This window comes from Leuciscus leuciscus (assembly GCF_965113295.1).
Source record: "Leuciscus leuciscus genome assembly, chromosome: 17".
Lineage (NCBI taxonomy): Eukaryota > Metazoa > Chordata > Actinopteri > Cypriniformes > Leuciscidae > Leuciscus > Leuciscus leuciscus.
The window spans coordinates 18,336,407-18,351,744 of NC_138741.1; the positions used below are offsets into that span (position 1 = coordinate 18,336,407).

At 37.1% G+C, this 15,338-nt stretch overlaps 1 protein-coding gene and 1 long non-coding RNA gene across 2 annotated transcripts in view; both read left to right on the forward strand.

Moving 5' to 3' along the window:
• Positions 1-15,338, forward strand: part of pdzd8 (PDZ domain containing 8) — a 40,418-nt gene that overhangs the window by 20,581 nt on the left and 4,499 nt on the right. The window lies entirely within an intron of this gene.
• LOC309479820 lies at positions 3-14,849 on the forward strand. Its single transcript, XR_014199444.1, has 2 exons — positions 3-5,001; positions 5,062-14,849. It is a non-coding gene; the product is annotated as an uncharacterized lncRNA (long non-coding RNA).

Below are 15,338 nucleotides of genomic sequence, written 5' to 3' on the forward strand. Positions count from 1 at the left end.
ACATGCATGTGCTTCTCTCTGCCTGAGGGCGCTGCAGGACGTTTGCTGCACATATGCACAAACATGCATGTTCGATATGCATTAATAAATACACAAGCACAAGCAGACACACCCACTGTTGTCTATAGCACAGGATAGATAGATGAACCAGTAAATATCCAGCTACAATTAAACTATAATTATTTGCTATTCATTTTAGTTTTGGCAAAAGTAAGAAACAGGAGATAATGATGTGCAGCACTGCTCTACAGGTTGAAATTACTTGGGAAAATATGTCTTCACTCCTGGGGGTGTTGTTTGTGAATGCTAGTGGTCATGGGAAAATGTTCAGGAAGTGTATTTGTCATCATTAGAAATGACGCAGTTATATGCGAGGTCAACCGTTGTTTTGGTGGGAGTTAGTGTTGCTCATTTGTTCTTCTTTATGAAGAGTTGTTTTCATTCGGTACAAAAAGTGGATGTTGGTTGTGCTTTATTGCATAGAAAATCTATGCATTTATTTTTTTAGTTCATCTTGTTTCTTTTTTTGTGTACCAAATGGGCAGCTTTGTGAAGTTCCTTTTCCATAATAGATTTGTAATCTATTTCTCTCTATTATAGATGTCTATTTGTCTTCCTTTTGGAGGAAGGACAAACGCGTTATTGACTTGATTTAAACGTATGCATATTTTGCATAAACACTTTCATTTTCTACCTGACAGCTGCGGCTTCTCAAAGCAGTCAATGACAGCAGACAGAAAATATCGATTTAAATTGCTCCATTCTAGTCTTTTTATTTAGTATCTCACCAAGCTCACTTCCGGTGTAGAAAGAGTAGGTTGTTTACATGTCACTCACAACTTGAAGTAATATAGATTTCTGATCTGAACTACGTTCACAGGTGTTCGTAGATCAGCTATTGCACTACGGCTCATCCAATGCGATTTATCTATTACTGTGAGTCTTTTGTTTTTAATGTGGCTGTTACATAACGTTGGAGCCGTTTGTGCACTGATGCCAGATTCATCATTCATTTGTTATGAATAATCGTATCTATCTTTTGGATTGTGTCCAAAAGTTGCTATTAAAGGAGATAATCAAATGAGATGAAGCACCTTTCATATGATAAGTATTTAATCCCATGGAATATTCATAGCCATTAATATATGGCAATATAAAAAGTTGAATTTCTAGCAAAAAGAACTACATTGTGATTCCTGATTTATACCACTTATTTTGATATTAGAAAATCACTTATACAGTAGATTATGTATGAACTCCATTATAAATGCAAACTGGAGGAAAACACACACACTCACACATATAGTATATACAGTATATACGTGTGTGTGTTTACTGTTTTCCTCCAGTTTGCATTTATAATGGAGTTCATACATAATCTACTTCAAAATATAGCGATGTGTGTGTATATATATATATATATATGACAAATATTTTTAAAGAAGCCCTTATGCTCTCTAAGGCTGCATTTATGTGATAAATATTCACTTCATATTTTTTGTAAACGGGCTGTTCTCCCCCCCAGGCTTTTAATGTCATTTTTGATCAATTTAATTCATCCTTGCTCAATGAAAGTATGCATTTCTTTAAAAAAAAAAAAAAAAAACCTTCTTACTGACCATTTTATTTATTTGTTTGTGTTTTTACTTCATCTCATTTTTAGAAGTACCATAACACATCTGAAATGAACCGCTGAACTGAAACTAGAATAGATTTCTTTGTGTGTGAATGTAGACTCTAATTAATTAAGAAGCACAATGACCCAGACTTTGTGTGTGTGTGGCTGTGTTTATGAGTGTGTAAGAGATCTCTAATCACTATAACAGGCTTGCACCAGCACTGACACCGCATGTGTTCACATGCTTGATGACTCTTCATTGATTTAAGGGTTCACATATTTAGCATTAACCAGTCCCATCACTAATGGCTTGCAATGCTGTGTTTGGATGACTTTTTATGTAGTGTGTGTGCGCATGCATGCATAAGTGTGTGTTTGAGTATGAATGATATGTTTGAGTATGAGCATGCTTGTTTGAAATGCAAAATTGTGCACGGAGATGCAGATGCACATTGGTCGCTGTGCGTTTCACCTCGTTTTTATCAGCTTCCCCCAGACCCCCAGATTCAGAGACCTCAGCAGGGATTCAAACACAGGATTAGTACAGATATCATCTGGAAAAGGTCATTGTTTTCTTTCCCTCTCTCTGTCATGTTCTCCCACTCCCACCCTTCTCGTTCTCTCTCACTCCACTTGATATCTCTTTCCTCTCTTTATTTTTTTTTCCACCTCTCAATTACGCTCCTCATATCCTTAACTAATTGTACATTTTCCACATGTAAAACATCACTGTGATTTCATAAGGGCAAGTGCAACTGTTCAAATACATGGTATTTACATGGTACTTCTGGTTATAACCATGGTATGTGCCCAAAAAAAACTTGTGCATGATATCATAGCACTTTCGCCTTCGTGTGCATGCTGGGGGATTGTTTTTTAACACAATCTAAACGCTAAAGTGTTAAAGCATGTTTTCTTAGCCTACGGCTCTGGTGCAGAGAGGCTAACACCGCTATCAGTAATAAGTAAGTGATACTGAGCCTCTGGGGTCTTTTCATTTGTTCTTATCTTCTAGCCGCTCTCACCATCGACCTGCACCGCCTCGCCCACCCGCCGATGCCCATTTCCAGCACACCTCAGTGTACGTGGCCATCTAGAGATTTTAGAGACTGCAAGGAATGTCCATGCAAAGAAGAGCTCTCAATTAATTCATTGTTTTTAACATTAATAATTACATTACAACTAACATTATATATATCAGTGGCGTGGGGTCCATATAACCAGCGAATGCTCTGCATACCCAAGCCATTCATGGACTCGCTGATTATTATTAACCCTATAAATTACTATAAATTCCCTTGTTTAAGGTCTACCATAAAGCTTACATAATAAAATGTTAGCAATACGTTTGTAACTCTCAGTCATTCAGTCTTTATTTTCTCCATAGGGTCATTTTTTTTTTTTACGGAAACTTATAAACTGTTAAAGACAGACCTACTGTAAGCAGACCTGTAACTAGGCTGTTAATCGTAGTCTATGCATTTGTAAAGTCATCAATTTGAATTATTTCAACTTATTTTTAAAATAATTATTATATTTTTATTACTTTATAATTTATTCTAATTATATTTTACTTATATTTGATTTAAAAATAGGCTACTAATATTTATTATCATACTTATTTTTAATTCTTAATAAAAAAACCACTTCTGGCATACATTTGAATTGATGCCTGCCATGGTGTTTCTTATTTGTCGTCTCTGATTTAGATGTGTGCTGGTGCACCATATCGTTTAAAGGTGAAGCATGTAGTTTCTGTGACATTAGTGCCACCTAGCGTAATTACAAAAACACGACATATTTTGCAAAGCCCGCCCTTTCGCGTGTTGCGCATGACTCAACAGCTTTCACGGGTGCTTGTGAAGGCATCAACTGGTAAATGGTGGCTACTTTAAATGGTCAAATAAAGGAAACCTTTAGCTGTGTTGCCATGTGTCATGAGAGTAAGCAACTGAGCAGCTAACACTGTCTAGAGCGAACACGCTTATTATAAACCCATCCAATGTTGCACCAGGTGCATTTGTGACCACGCGTCACCCAGCATACCCGGTTAAAAGTCACCGCTCGCCACTGATTATTTATATATATATATAACATTTGCCAGGTTTTTTTGGCAAAATTGACTTTCAGCTGTTTGCAATGAACAAATCAAACAAAAGTCATTGAAATAGCTCAACACAACAAATGTTTCAAGTGGTTTCCCCAAATTCAACTGAAAATGCAACTTTTAATGATGACTTCAGTCTCAAAATGATTTAACCCCTTCATGGCAAACATCTTTAGTTCTTAGTAGAACACCCTTTTGCTGTTATGACCTGCTGTGAACGAGATGTATAATCAGACACCAGCTTCTGGCAGCATTTCTGAGGAATCTCAGCCCATTCCTCATGAGCAATGGCCTCCAGTTTAGTAATATTCTTGGCTTTGTTTGATGCAACCGCCGCCTTCAAATCCCACCAGAGATTTTCTATGGGGATCAAGTCAGGTGACTGTGATGGCCATTGTAGAATCTTCCTTGACTTCTTCTGCAACCAAGCCTTGGTGGAATTTAAAGGTATGTTTGGGATCATTGTCCTGTTGGAAGGTCCAATGACACCCAAGCTCCAGCTTCCTCCCTGACGGCATGACGTTTTCTCCTAGGATTTCCTGATACTACAATGAATCCATCTTGCCTTCCACACGCTGCTGGTTTCCAATGACAGAGGATGCAAAGCAGCCCCAGAGCATCACTGAGCACCACCATGCTTTACTGTAGGCAGAGTTCTTTTCAGCATATGCTTCATTCTTCTGCCTCCAGACAGACCGCTGATCCATAGGGACAAAAAGTTCCAGTTCTGTTTCATCGCTTCACAGAGCAGAATCCCCAAAATTATGTGGCTTATTTATATGATCTTGTGCTTTTGGGTCAGTAGTAGTGTACGTCTCGGAGTAATGTCATGCGTTTAGTACTCGGCGCGTTTGGGCATGATCAGTCGTAAGAATCAAAATTACATTCATAATCGGCCTTACAGTTGTTAAGTGTGTCCCCGGCTTTACTGTGCAAGAAACCTCAGTGCCTGTTGCCACCAAGTCTTGCTGCAGGTCTTTTGCAGTCACTCGAGGGTTTTTCTGAACCTGCCTTCTCAGAAATCTGGTTGCAGCCGTTGATAGCTTCCTAGTCTGTCCAGGAAGTGTAACCACTGTTCCTTTAACTTTGATCTTGCAAAATATGCTTCCAACAGTGTCTCTAGGAACATTTAGTGCCTTCGCTATCTTTTTGTATCCTGTTCCTTGTTTGTGAAGGGTGATGATATCTTTTTGGACCATTCTTTTGGCATGTTATTCTTTTCTAACATGCAGTCAAACGTGACATTCAAGAAACCTAGCAAGTTCAGATATTTCATGTGTTCTAGCTCAAGCACACCTGGTGCAACTAATAAAGCCCTTGATTATAGTTGCATCAGGTGTGCTTGAGACAACACCTGTTTAGCAGATTTGTGCTTTTGTGCGGGATTCTAATCAGGGGGTTGAATAATTTTGAGACTGCAGAAGTCATTAAAAGTTGCATTTTCATTTGAAGCTATTTCAATTACTTTAGTTTGATTTGTTCATTGCAAACAGCTGAAAGTGTAAATGTTGCCAATCATTTCGATTACAACTATATATATAAGATATTTATTTTAAATAATACATTATTAAGAATCATTTTATAGTTTTCACTCTCCAAGAGCAATATTTACCTTTAAACCCGATTAAAAAATTTTTATATTAAAAATAATTATATCATATTATATTTTTGTATCTGCTATAAAAGTTTTTTATAGATATTGAGTGTGCAAAGTCTATCAAATGATTATTAATGAATTCAAAAATGATTATCCAAAGTTCTTATTCATTATTTGCTAAAGCCGGGAAGAGGAAAAGTTAATTGGTCAAAAAAACTGAACTCTTTTCCAGTACATCTGCGAGTTTGTGTTTGAATTTATGTATATTTGCACATCTGCTCTGATGCCTGACTGATCATCACTCTTACCAACCAGACTTTATCCGGTCAGCCAGGCCATTTTGACCCATGCCCAGTGGACATTTTCTGTGTGGACATTTCTATGCAGTCATCAGGCTTTTGCTCCACTTAACATCTATTTTCTATTGTTATTCCAGATGCAAGATTCATTAGAAACATATTAAACATTGCAGTGTGAATATCACAGTCCTCGCTCTTCAAAAAGTAGTCTGTGTGAATTCCTTACAAACAAAATAACACCACTTAGCACTGCAGGGGGTGTGTTTGCTTTGTTTATTTGTATTTTTGTGCATGTATATGTTAGTGTGTGTTATGGGAATCTAGCTCCGTCACTGGGATTTTTCCCATCACCGTTGTTTAAACTTTAGAGGGTCTTGACGTTTAAAACATGCTGCCGTCATTTCAGATCAGTGGCTTTTATTTCCTTTTTTTCCCTTTTGTTGATTGACATGCGTTATGCTTGTTTGTGTTTTATAAAATTATTTCTGTAATGTCCGTATAGCTTTTGTGATGTGCTTGTGTATAATTTCAGATGTTTTGCTGTTGACTGTTCCTTTGACGCACGCACATGCGCGCACACACATGTACTTGTACTCAATTTTGCCTTCACTTTGTGGTGTGTGGGTTACCCAGCTGCCATGTTGGCGTGTTTCCATTTGCCCACCTAGATTTAAATCTCATTTAAAGCAGAACAAATAACCCTCTGTATACCTGCTTTGTCAGGATATCAGTACAGAGTCCTATTCATCTTAGCTTATTCAGATAAAGACATCTCTTATAATGGCTCTGAGATGGCTGTTTCATCCGTAGCATCCGGTCACGTTCTTTTCTTCTCTGTGGGCAGAGAGGTAGCCCTGAGGACTGGCTTTTGGGACAGTATTAGCAGTATTAGTCTCAAAAGACAAGTTTGTGTATCTTTTTTTTTTTGTACTTCATAGGCATGTGTTTTCTATAGTTTAGCATTGATTTCAGTTTGGGTCGTAGTTTGGTGTTTTGTCTGATTTTAAATGATGAACAGTCATTTCCCCCTAATCTGTAATTTTGTTTTGTTTTCCAAATATGTGAATAAAAGCCTAAATTCGATCTGTTCCACATATAAAGCGATCAAGTCTCTTCAGAAAATTTGGAATAAACCGCTCTATTCATATGGATTAGTTTTACAATCTCTTTACGATCTTTTTGAAGCGTCAAAGTGGTAGTTGTGTAGACTGTCAATGGAGGGAAAGAAAGTTCTCAGATTTCATCAAAAAGATCTTTATTTGTGTTACGAAAGTCTTACGGGTTTGGAACGACATGAGGGTAATTAATGACAGAATTTTCATTTTTGGGTGAACTATGCCTTTAAGGGTTTCCCAGGCTGTTTTGCTCGTTTGTATTTCCAATTGATTTTCCTCTGTGTGCCAATGACGATAATCGAACTAATTTGACAGCCGTCCCTGTGCATGACAGAGCGTCTAATGGGTGTATTACCAACACCACAGACACCAAAACTCATTGCTGGCTATTCCAGCCCCATCAGTAAATGAATCCTAGCCATGCCCTTTACAACAGAAAATGCAGCGCACTGATTGGTTGGCAGAGTCTTGACGCATGCAACACGCAAACAACATAGTTTTATTATGTTCTGCAACAGATAACGGATATGTTATAACCCCCCAGATAATTTCTAATAAATCAATATTTTGGAGATCAATTTAATGGATTTCTATCTTAAGACACAGACAGGCACACTTTTTGCAGCCACAAAGATCTGTATCTAATGCCAGCATTATTTGACTTTAGTCAGTTGTGTAGCAGCGCAGTTTTCCCCAGCCGAGTGTACAGGGTCAGGGTCGAGTGACTTTAACTTTGTTCTGAAGTATGTATTGCCCGCAGTCAGCTGCTGGTGTATTTTTAGTTAATTGTTGTTTGTACTAGGGTGTCTGACAGGCCAGCTGCTCTTTGTCTGTGCTGCTACGATTTGATGCAGTCTGAAGTATATTGCCGTTAAATCTCATTTTTATGCAGTTTATTGCTGCTCTCTGCTTGTCCGGGCACCTTCCCTGGAAATAAAGAGATTGTAGAGAGAGAGAGAGAGAGAGAGAGAGAGAGAGAGAGAGAGAGCGCTGCAGACAGATCAGGACCAGAGAGAACCATGGGGCTCTAACATTATCTTCACTTACTACTGCCTTTTATTTTATTTGTTTGGCTTTTTTCTTCCTTTCCTTTCCTTTATCTTCCTTTCCTGTCCTTATTCCTTTTCCTTACCCTTTTACCTTCTCTCCTTCCTTCCTTTCTTTTCCTTTCTGTACTCCTTTACATAATTTACTTCCATAATCTTTTCTTCCTTTCCTTATTTTGTTATTCTCTTGTTGTAATTTTGTTTTTGTCCCTTCCCTTCTCTCGTTCTTTTCCTTTCCAACTTTTCTAAACTTTCCTGTACTACACTTTCCTATTTCCTCATTTGTTCCCTTCCTCCTTCCTTATTTTCTTCCTCTTTTTCTTCCTTTAATTTCCTCCTTTGTTTCCTTCTATCCTTTCTTCCTTAATTTCCTTCCCTTATAAATTGACCTTATTTCCTTACTCTTTTTCTTCCTTCATTTCCTTTCATTTTCATCCTTCCTTTTGTCTTTCATTCCTTCATTATTTTTCTTCATCCTTTTCCTCTATACGTCAATTTTTATCTTTACTCATTTCATTTCTTTCTGTCTTTCATTACGTTGATGCAGAAACATGGACTGTTTCTGTTACTGGAGCAGTTATTGTCTGTGGTCGGGTTGATAAGTGGTGTTTATTTGATGGTAATCTAAGGAAAACAACTACAATGGTATCTTCCTTTGTCCACATTTCTGACATCCATGTTGAGGGCCTTCAGCTGAAAGGATTGACAGCGTTTGACACACATTTGGAGGTTTCTGACTGGCCACATCCGTTGCTCTCAGTGGATACCAGCTGACCATTCATTTCTAGCAGTCAGATTGGGGCCAGTCAACCCTCTGTTCAAAGTCCATCACTCTTTGAAGCAAAATGTCACATGTTGAATATTGAGCTGCAGTGGAGAGTGTTATAAAGCCATGAATCTTCTGTCAGAATCAGACAGCTGCCGATTTCATGGGAAAGGGACATTTGAAACTCCACTTTTAAGTAACTGACTCAGTTTAAGCTGAGAGAATGGAAATGACAAACAAAATGCCAGAATGATAAGGATGCACTTGGATGGCCTTTGAGTGCTGATACGAGAGACTCTTCATTTGGTCGTTCTCATTCTACCTTTCTACCGGGACGTTCGCGTGTGGGTTAAACTGGGGGAGGGTCTATGTAGATTAGGAGACAGATTCTGAGCGGGTGAATAACAATGAAGGCGCTAAAAACGGAACCGACTCGGACGGATGTTAAAGAACGCTGTGGCCACTGTGAACAATTGCAAATGAGAGGGATGAGAAGGGTCTTGTTTTTTGAATGTCCTCTGTCTCCATAACAACCCTCCCTTTTGTGCGGCGCTCTCTGAAAAGCCTCCTCCAATCACAAAAACATGAAACATGAAAATTCAGCCCGTCCGTGATGAGACGCGACTGCATTCATCCCAGCTTTGAATTTTTTTTGCAAATCAGTGTTCCCTGGAATAGGTTTGTCTACGAACAGAAAATGAGAAGCAATTAGTGCAACTTGCTGAACCCATGTTTAAGGGTTTCTTCCAAGAAATAAAGGTGTATTCTATGTTTTCAAAATGTATATTTTGTGGTACTAAAGTTTGCTTTGGAATCAGAAAATTTGTGGTAGTTTGTTTTGTTAAGGTTTTTATTGATGTATTATATTTAGTGCAAATTGTTTCCCTCTAACTCATAACTTTGAGACTGAACTGGATAAAGCAGATTTTCTATAAAGGTAACCTCATGTCATTGTCATGTAACTATGTGTGACAGTGTTTTGTTAATTAGGATGGATTGAAGGATGGGTGAAAAGAAGAAGAGCGAGTGATTGAATTAGCAGAGTGTCAGAAAAGGGCAGCGTTGACGATATTCCACCACGCCATCAGTTATTACATGTGACTCAAACCAGGAAACTTAATATAACACACATTAATCCACATCAATGCTTGATTAATTATCCTCACTTCCTGCCAGCTTCGCCTGTCACACGTTTTGAAATTGAGTTTTCATCAAGCTCAGAAAATTCTCAATATTACATTTGAACTGTTTAAATTTTAACCTTGTTACTAGTGGGATAGTTTAAAATAAAGTTTTGGTGTAATACTGAGGGGAGGGGGGATCATGGGAGGTCATTGAGAACCTTTGCTGAGGTCAATATTCAGGTCGCTTTAATCAGAATACAAATGATTAGTTTTGCATTTTATAGGCGTTTGCTTTCCATACTTGAGTATTAATTTTGCGTTATGTATGTTTGTTTGTATGTTTGTTTGTTGGAAAAATACTTATATAAAATTATATCTATATAACTATATTATCTATATGTAAAATAAATTCTAACTTCATTAGCTATTTTTTTTCTTGTTTAAGTGTAAATCTAATGAAATTTGGTAAAATTAATGCTTGACAAGACCCAAATTAGGAAAAAAGATTTCAATTCAGTATACTTGAAATAAGTCTTAATATGTTTTGCAGTTTGGCAAATCAAAGAAAATGATTCCAAGGATGTTTAAATGCTGTATTTCTACTGGAAAATTAGAAGAAAAAAATTTCGGTCTAATTTGTGATTTGAGAAAACGTAATCTTTTCAAATCTATGACGTTCACTTCTGTTTTGATAATCTTCCATCTCTCCACTTTGGTCTTGGCACATGTCTTTTTTTCTTCCCCTTTTGAAATAAAGTATTAATCGCTAGCTCTCTATGCTGTGTGTGTGTGTGTGTGTGTGTGTGTGTGTGTGTGTACATGCCTTGCGGGGACTGCTACCCTATACCCTAACACTAATCTCTCTGACATGTGCCAGATGATTCGATTACTGACCATTGCTCTGACGGCTCTCACTACAGCATCAGGCCACCGGACTCAGCCATTGTGTGTGTGAGAAAGACACAGAGAGTTTGTGCAGTAGAACTGGCCAATATACTGTAGCTAAAATATATATAATATCTTGATATTTTTTATATCTTTTTATGTGTTTGCTCTGAAATGACTTTAAAAGGTGTTTTTCAGTGGAATCAGAGGAATCAACAGCTATTATGGCCAATTACATTCAGAATGTTTAATGTAAGAAGTGAAATACAAAACAATATAGTTACAATTTTCTGTTTTCATCCTCTTTTTCACTAAATGAACCATATGAAGAAAGCTAGAAGTTTGCATTCTCATTCGTCTAGAATCATCTCGGTCATCTCTACAAAGATGTGTTTTAAATATTATTTACAGAAATATATTTCTTTGTTGTGGCATTACTCTTTGGTTGGTGTTTTCTCTTTTTGCCAGGTGGTGGGAGTGAGTCTGTATGTGCTTGTCGATTTTAATTTGATTAACTAACAGATTGAAGAAAAAAAAACTTTAGTTTTAAAGAGAAACAGGCTCTTACAAAAGGTCTGTGCTACACGTTCTCAGAGATTGTTCATCCGTCTGTGTTGGTTTAAAGTTGCTGAAGGCTGCTGCCTCGATCCTTACTGTTTGCTCTAGTCATTGAAACACGTCAAACCACATTACATTTCCGGTGAGTTGTTCCATCGTTGTGTGACGATGGATCTTTTTACCGAACTCCTCATTCACTCAACAAAGCACAAAATAAACCTTGTTTGTTGATTCTGTTGATTTATCACACCAGTGTTTGACTTGTCACGCTCTCTGTCTACCAGGTCTGATCTAGATAACCACAGTCCGATTCAACCAAGGTTTAATTTTGCCAACCTTTAGCATTGATTAAAAGTCATAAATTGATTAAAAGTCACAGTAATGACATTTATAATGTTACAAAAGATTTCGGTTTCAAATAAATGCTGTTCTTTTGGACTTAGCTTTGGACTTTCTTCATCAAAGAACCCTGAAAAAAAAGTGTCTTGGTTTCCACAAAATATTAACTGTTTTCCACATTGATAATAATAATAAGAAATGTTTCTTGAACACCAAATCAGCATGTTGGAATGATTTCTGAAGGATCATGTGACACTGAAGACTGGAGCAATGATGCTGAAAATTCAGCTTTGCCCTCACAGAAATTCATTACAGTTTGAAACATATTTCACAATATTACTGTATTTTCCATTGAATAAATGCCATCTTGGTGAGCATAAGAGACTTCTTTCAAAAACATTCAAAAGTCTTACTGACCCCAAATGTTTGCTGACCCCAATTCTAAGCAAAGTGTGTATCAATTGTGTGTTTTCTGTTGGGCATCATCATTATCACCTGTGTTGCTTAAGTAAAGGATAAGGGCCTGCTCTGAAAAGGCTAGATTTATATAAGCCAGTCAGGGAGAAAGGTGGGGGATGAAGGGAGTGGGAGGATGAATGAAATGGATAGCAGGAAAAATGGAGGTGGAGAGAAAAATGAAGAGTGGGAGGTTTGGCTGAACACACACACACACACACACACACACACACACTCACTCACTCACTCCTCCAGCAACAGGTGTACACACAAGGCAACTGTCTGTTCAGCACAATAGCTTCAATGGGCATCTGTCAACAATCACACCGCTGCACGTAACACGTCTACCACCTACAAACACGTACACACACACTTACTGACACCTGATGACTAGAAGGAACCTTCCATTTTGTGGTACAGGGTGTGCTGGATCTGGGATGTGTGTGTTTGTGAGTGTGTAGGGCTGATGTTGTGTGACATGTTTTCTTTCTCTGAGCTGTTATTCATCTGTCTGTCTCTTTGAGTGCACAGTACGATTTGATGTCTGTGCATTAGAGGCAATGTTAGGGTGGCCAAGCATTTCACTGTATGCATTTTTTTGTGTGTGCTGTGCATACAAGAGAGTGAGAGACGCGCATACTTTCTTTGGGAGGCATCATGAAATCAAAAGTTGATGCTGTTTTGTTACTTCAAATAATTTAGAAATGAAAATCATATTTTAATCACTGTCATATTCCTAACCCATTTGACTTGATATCTTCCATGGGACACAAAATGTTGTCATTAAATGCTGTTTTTCTTATTTATCTTGAACAAGTGTATATGTGCCTTGCAAACTTAAATATGTGATTGTATTATTTATAGAATATTGTTGATGTATCGTTCAAAAGTTTGAGGTTGGTTAGATTGTTAAATATTTTTTAAGTCTTAAGTTTTAAGTAAACATTATAACCACCAAGGTTGCAGTATACAGTAATATTGTGAAATATAATTGCAATTTTTTATTTTTGTTTTAGTGTATTTTAAAATGTAATTTATTCCCGTGTTGGCAAAGCTGAATTTTCAGCATCATTACTCCAGTCTTCAGTTTCTTATTATTATCAATGTTAAAGACGGTTGTGCTGTTTAATATTTTTGTGGAAACTGTTATAATATACATATATACCTTTGAAATAGAAAGTTTAAAAGAACAAAATTCAGATTTTTTTGGGTACGTTTTTCTGTCTTTACTGTCACAAACAAAATTGTTGATTTCTTTCTTTTCTTTCCAAGCTACTGTTGCTTTAAAATGCAATAAATTGCTATAACTTTTGTTTTGTAATACGTTGCTAATATGCTAAAATGTTGAAAATACTGGCAGGGAAACTACAAATCATTATTCACATTTTCCTCCTTTTATATTTCACAGAAGAAATTAAGTTATATGAGTTTGGCATGACATGTAAGTGAGAAATTATGACAGAGGTTTTGTTTTATCAGCTGTAGGCTTGTTTTTATCGTGGTGGTATTGAATGTGTGTAATGGTATTTAAGTGGGTGTTTTAATTCTGACATTTATGCTGTAATCAATGGAATTGACCTGAAAATGTCCCACAGGCCCCGTGTTTGTTTGTTGAAAAGCTGTTTTATATTTCCATGATACTCGATGTGAGCCTTGTGGTGATGAGGTGAGACGGACATCAAATTGACACATGAACAGCGTCCTCACGAACCAGTCGGAGCGGCAGCAGTCCGTTTACCTGCACTCAACACATGCAGACACACAGTAACGCACACAATGAGTGTGTGAGCGTTCCTCCTGCTGTGCCTTTCCATGGTTGTGTAATTACGCCTTAGCCACCACTCAGCTACAGAAATCGCCTGTAATTGCCGCTCAATGTCGCTGTTTGTTTCCTGTGCCAGACAAATCTTTCTCTCACTCTTTGAACCTTGTCATTTTGTCGTTCTAAAAATGGGAAAACAAAGGTGCACGTTAAGTGCAGATGTCTTTTTCACCCTCTGCTAGTTGTTCTTTTTTATTTATTTTTGGTTTTAAAGCAGATTCTTTTTTTGTTTTGTTTTCTACTGTAATTCCAAGTGTCTTGGTTCCCATTCGGTCGTGGACTTTATTGAAATGAAGTCTTTTGGTAGCGCTTTAGTTGTCATATTCTTAGTTCTGATGTTGAGGTACAATATGTACCTGTACTAGAACACTTAGATCCGGATGTTTGGAGGTAATTTTTAGTGCTTGTTAAGGTTAATATCAGATGAAAGTCTTCTCTAGATCACAGCCCATGCAACAAACAATGGTGTCTTGTTTTCTTTATTTGTTTCAGCAATTGAAAATCTGTTTAATTCTGGATCCCACAGGTGGTGAATAAGGAGATTCCTCACATAGACTTTGCTTTCATTCTTTTTCCTGAACAGGTTGCAATGAATTATCCCAAACATGCCGGTTAAGAAGACCATCAGTGGCCTCAAAAAAGCCTGAAGCTTTTGTTTTTCTCCCACAAACCCTCTCTGACATGTGTAAAGGGTAGGATCAGGTTGTGTCCTGAGGGAAGAAATGTTCAGAATTAATCATCTCTGGAGAGTTTAACAGCATCCCTTCAGTCATTAAGATTTATGTTCCTGTGTGTTTATTTTTTCTGTTATAAGCAAATTTATCTTCAGCATCTCAGCTAAGACTTAGATGACATGTATGCAAATAGTATTGGCACTAGTGTTCTTCCCTGGTCTTTTTTCTGATTCACTCCCACGGCTACATGTACCCTCCTTCAATGGCAATACAATTGATTATGTAAAAAAAGTTTATTTGAAGTAATCCATTCTTGTGAAGTTCACTTGACTATTTTAAACAGGAATATTCAAATCAAACATTTTATAAAAAGAAGGGTTATTAAAACAACTAGAGTGATGAAAAAACTAAAAAACATTGGCAACAACATTATGATTAGATATCGATGTTAAATATTTAAATGTATTATTAAAACATTCAAATTAAAAATATGAATATGCCAAGTAATACAGTTAATTAAGTGTAGTCTGTTTATGGTTACAAAGTAAAGTAGCAACTACAACTACAGCATAGATAGATATCTTTTTGAATGGATATATGTAAGTTACCTTTTAAGAAATTTCTGATGGTTCTTGAATGTTTCTATATACAGTCATTGGTCAAAACTGGGCAAGTCAGTCTTCAGCTTGCCAGCTTGAGTAGATTGTCTGTTTTTTCATCCCATGTTTAACTCAATCAGTGCCCTTCTCAAGGGTTATAACAAATGACAGCAGGAAAATTACAGTCATCCATCTCGGCAGCGTGGATCTGCATCCTGTCTTTGCCCACCCCCAGCACAAACGAAAGAGAAAGAGAACAAGGGAGACACAGAGGACATATCATAGAAAGATCAATGAAAAGAAATCTTTCTAGTGTTTGTGCAACTATTATAC